At 49.4% G+C, this 5,000-nt stretch overlaps 2 non-coding genes and 1 pseudogene across 2 annotated transcripts; all 3 read left to right on the plus strand.

Annotated features, from left to right (window-relative positions):
• Window positions 1-1,650: 1,650 nt before the first annotated feature.
• Window positions 1,651-3,465, plus strand: LOC120847192. Its single transcript, XR_005717267.1, has one exon. It is a non-coding gene; the product is annotated as a small subunit ribosomal RNA (ribosomal RNA).
• A 432-nt stretch (window positions 3,466-3,897) lies between these two features.
• LOC120847186 lies at window positions 3,898-4,050 on the plus strand. Its single transcript, XR_005717261.1, has one exon. It is a non-coding gene; the product is annotated as a 5.8S ribosomal RNA (ribosomal RNA).
• A 688-nt stretch (window positions 4,051-4,738) lies between these two features.
• Window positions 4,739-5,000, plus strand: part of LOC120847310 — a 4,490-nt pseudogene continuing 4,228 nt past the window's right edge.

Genomic DNA, 5,000 nt, shown 5'->3' on the forward strand with positions numbered 1-5,000 from the left:
ACAGTGTTCGGCTCTCGCCCAGTTGAAAGCGCCAGAAAGCCCGTGTCGCCTCGCGACACGGGTAACCGCTAGAAAACACGCACATTTTAAAGTCGCGTGTTTTGCACTTGATTCCTCGGAAGTACTTTGTGGGAGACGAAGCGGGCGTTCCATGCCAAGGACACGGAAGAGAGAGATTAGAAATAGAGCGAACAATTCGCGTGAAAAGAATAATATTTGTCTCCTATCAAACTTGCCAGAAAAGTAAGCGAGATTTCCAGTATTCCGTTTGAAAGCGCTGCCCGTCGCAAGTGCAGTAGGGTAAATTGTTCGGCTCTCGCCCAGTTGAAAGCGCCAGAAAGCCCGTGTCGCAAAGCGACACGGGTAACCGCTAGAAAACACGCATCTTTTTCTTTTGTTAATCCCGTGCTTCTCACTTCGTTCCTTGAGAGGACTTTGTCGGAAACTAAGTGGCGGGGCCTTCCAAACGAAACCAATGGTAGAAACAATGAAGTGAGCAAAGAAGAGTAGTGTAAAGAAAGAAAATTGCCTATTATGAAGCCTGCCGTAAACACGCGCGATACCGCGAGCATTCGGATTAAAAGCAGTGACAATCTCACTTACTATAGCGCTCATTGTTCGGCTCTGACACAATTCAAAACGCATGAAACGCCCCGTGTAAATATTGGTTTACTTTGTAATAACAAAGTCGATAAACTTTCTGTTGACCATGTTAACATGAACTGAAAGTCGAAAAGAAGTAATCAGAGTCAAGCAGGGGTCAGCACGTTTTTAATAAAAAGCGAGAAATAATTTTTTTTTATAGGGGTAGGATGTATGTACGTATGTATGTATATATAGAGGCACAGAGGAAAAAAAGAACATTTATATATATATATATATACACACAAACATACATACATACATATATATATAAGGAGAGAGAGAGGGGAAAAAAATAAGAAAGAAAGAAGGACAAATAAATGATACTGAATAGAGTGAGAGACAGTAAGTCAGTAAGTCAGTCAGTCAGTCACCGAAACTGATAACCACAAACTATGTACAGAATGCTCTTGAAGGATCTTCTTTTTACTTATCGGTGCTATTATGTGGAGGTGGGGTCTGTCGAGCGTTCGATTGGTGCGAGCGGCGTCTGACGACGTCGCCGACGCCTTTCGTCGCCGTCTCGGCCGCTGCCTCCGCCGCATGGTCGTTACAGCAAGGTACCTGCGATCTCTGGCGTCTGCCGTTGGGGTCGGTTCTCGGGTGCACCTGTGTCTTGAAAACGAATGCGAGAGGAGGGTGTTTCGGAGCGTCCGCGCTAACCGAACGGTGTGAAATGACGAGTGCGTTCTGACCGAAGGCCGGGGTGCGTCCTCGCGTCCTCACGGGACCTGAAAGCTCGGCAACGCTGCGAAGGCGTCGTCAATGATTTTTTTGGCGTACGACTTTCTGTTGCTACGACGAGAAAGAAATTTATGCGCTTCTTGCCGCCTCGGTACCGACCTCGGTCGGGGATATTCCGGCTGCGCGCTCGAACGTGCTTCATTTCTTCTTGGATTTGGAAGTAATTCCTAAGCGTTGTGTGTGTTTGCGGTTCGTAAGGGGCGCCTGACGGTGGCCCCGCGTCCGCGCGTTGGTAGGGTTTTGGGCGACCCACCACGAAAAGATTACCTGGTTGATCCTGCCAGTAGTCATATGCTTGTCTCAAAGATTAAGCCATGCATGTCTAAGTACATGCCGAAACAAGGCGAAACCGCGAATGGCTCATTAAATCAGTTATGGTTCCTTAGATCGTTTCTTCCTACTTGGATAACTGTGGCAATTCTAGAGCTAATACATGCAGTGAGCCCGAAGCCCCTCGGGGCGACGGGTGCTTTTATTAGACCAAGATCAATCGGGCTTCGGTCCGTTTTGTGTGGTGACTCTGGATAACTTTGTGCTGATCGCACGGCCACGAGCCGGCGACGTTTCTTTCAAGTGTTTGCCTTATCAACTGTCGATGGTAGGTTATGCGCCTACCATGGTTGTTACGGGTAACGGAGAATCAGGGTTCGATTCCGGAGAGGGAGCCTGAGAAACGGCTACCACATCCAAGGAAGGCAGCAGGCGCGCAAATTACCCACTCCCGGCACGGGGAGGTAGTGACGAAAAATAACAATACGGGACTCTTTTGATGCCCCGTAATTGAAATGAGTACACTCTAAATCCTTTAACGAGGATCCATTGGAGGGCAAGTCTGGTGCCAGCAGCCGCGGTAATTCCAGCTCCAATAGCGTATACTAAAGTTGCTGCGGTAAAAAGCTCGTAGTTGGATCTCAGTTACAGGCGGGAAGTGCGTGGACACCACGTTACGGCCCGTGCTGAACATCATGCCTGTCGTGGCTTGGTTCCCTTCATCAGGTGCCTTGCTTTGGCCGGCGCGTTTACTTTGAAAAAATTAGAGTGCTCAACGCAGGCGATTCGCCTGAATAACAGTGCATGGAATAATAGAACAAGATCCTGTTTCTGTTCTGTTGGTTTTTGGAATACAGGATAATGATTAAGAGGGACAGACGGGGGCATTCGTATTGCGGCGCTAGAGGTGAAATTCTTGGACCGTCGCAAGACGAACTACTGCGAAAGCATTTGCCAAGAATGTTTTCATTGATCAAGAACGAAAGTTAGAGGTTCGAAGGCGATCAGATACCGCCCTAGTTCTAACCATAAACGATGCCAACCAGCGATCCGCCTGAGTTACTCAAATGACTCGGCGGGCAGCTTCCGGGAAACCAAAGTATTTGGGTTCCGGGGGAAGTATGGTTGCAAAGCTGAAACTTAAAGGAATTGACGGAAGGGCACCACCAGGAGTGGAGCCTGCGGCTTAATTTGACTCAACACGGGAAAACTTACCCGGCCCGGACACTGGGAGGATTGACAGATTGAGAGCTCTTTCTTGATTCGGTGGATGGTGGTGCATGGCCGTTCTTAGTTGGTGGAGCGATTTGTCTGGTTAATTCCGATAACGAACGAGACTCTAGCCTATTAAATAGGTGCGTGGTTCTCTGCACCTTGCACCCTTCTTAGAGGGACAAGCGGCTCCTAGCCGCACGAAACAGAGCAATAACAGGTCTGTGATGCCCTTAGATGTCCGGGGCCGCACGCGCGCTACACTGAAGGAAGCAGCGTGTTTTTATCCCTGTCTGTAAAGACTGGGTAACCCGTGGAACCTCCTTCGTGATTGGGATAGGGGCTTGCAATTGTTCCCCTTGAACGAGGAATTCCCAGTAAGCGCGAGTCATAAGCTCGCGTTGATTACGTCCCTGCCCTTTGTACACACCGCCCGTCGCTACTACCGATTGAATGATTAAGTGAGGTCTTCAGACCGATACCCGGAGCGGCCTTTCGGTTGCGCCGGTGTGTTGGAAAGATGACCAAACTTGATCATTTAGAGGAAGTAAAAGTCGTAACAAGGTTTCCGTAGGTGAACCTGCGGAAGGATCATTACCGGATGTTATTTGGCATCGTTTTGTCTTCTTCCTCTTGTACGGGGAATGGACTCGATGTGCGAATTTATCTGGCGCCGATCCCGACCAAGCTTGGATGCCGTCGGGACGGCACAAAAAAAAAACAACTGTGGTTCGGATGTGCCTTTTTCTTTGGGTGGCCTCCGTTCCTTTCGATGATGCGCCCAGCGGGAGCCCTCTGCTGCCTCGATTGAGAGGAGATTTCAAGTGCACCGGGACAATCCGCGGGTTACAAAAGGCGCATCGCCCCCTTTTTCGTCTCTTCTCGAGGATCGCCCTTTTGTTTTGATTAACGAAGAGGCGTTTGAGAAGAAGCTTTTTTTTGCGCTTTCGAGATGGCATGGGATGTGCCGGGCGCGAAAAAAAACAACAACTTGTGTTTTGTCGTACTGATTGAAAAATCCAAAAACACGACTCTAAGCGGTGGATCACTCGGTTCTCGGGTCGATGAAGAACGCAGCCAGCTGCGAGACTTGGTGTGAATTGCAGGACACACTGAGCACTTACTCTTTGAACGCACATTGCGGCCTCGGGCCTTCCCGTGGCTTCGTCTGTGTGAGGGTCGGATCATATATCAAGAGAGGAGAATTTGTTTTCTACCTCGTTTTGACTGTGTCGGATCGTGGGCAGCACGCAGTTTTATGCTTTCTTGCGTTGCGTTTTCTTTGAGCAAATGCACGAGTGGTGCGATTGCACGCGTGCGCTTAACCAGTCCTCCTCCTCCTACGAGTTTTTATCGAACACTGCATGGGAAAACGAAACTCGATGGATACCGTTTGTGGAAAATCCCGTACCAAAAAAATCTTTCGCACGTTGAACGGCGCTGTGACGTCGGTGCGTTAGAAACGGAGATTTGAAACGGTTTCTTTTCGATCGATTCTGTTTTCTTTGGCGTGGATGTTGTTCGAGTGGAAAAACCGTGGGACGGAGTTGGCGGTGGCGCGTTGAAACGCGGCGTCGGCAAATGTAAATCTCGTGGCGTTGATTTGCACAAAAAAAAGAAAAACGCTTCTGGGAGGAAAGTTTTTTGCGTCGTAGCCTTCCGTCAGTCTAAGACCTTCGCGTCCCCGATGAATACTGGAGCCATCCAGTAGGGGAATGCCGTTGGATTGCGCGCTTTCTTTTTTGTCGAATCGAAAGCGATGCAAAGCGTGTGTACAACAACTGTTAGTTCGCCATCCTTTTGTGTTTTTGACATGTGGTAAGGAGGCGAAGTTTTTGTTGGAAAGCGCACAAAATAAAAAAAAGATTGTCGACCTCACATCAGGCGAGACAACCCGCTGAATTTAAGCATATCACTAAGCGGAGGAAAAGAAACCAACAGGGATTCCCTTAGTAGCGGCGAGCGAAACGGGACCTAGCCCAGCACCGAATCCCTCGTCCTTGCCGGCGATCGGGAAATGTGGTGTATGGGAGGTAACGTTCCCGAGAGTTTTGCGATGGTGCAAGTCCCCCTGACAGGGGCTTGACCCAGAGTGGGTGCCAGGCCCGTCTCCGCCACTGCTCTCTCGGGAT

This window comes from Ixodes scapularis, unplaced genomic scaffold (assembly GCF_016920785.2).
Source record: "Ixodes scapularis isolate PalLabHiFi unplaced genomic scaffold, ASM1692078v2 ptg001158l_1___fragment_3__unscaffolded, whole genome shotgun sequence".
NCBI classification, from domain to species: Eukaryota; Metazoa; Arthropoda; class Arachnida; order Ixodida; family Ixodidae; genus Ixodes; species Ixodes scapularis.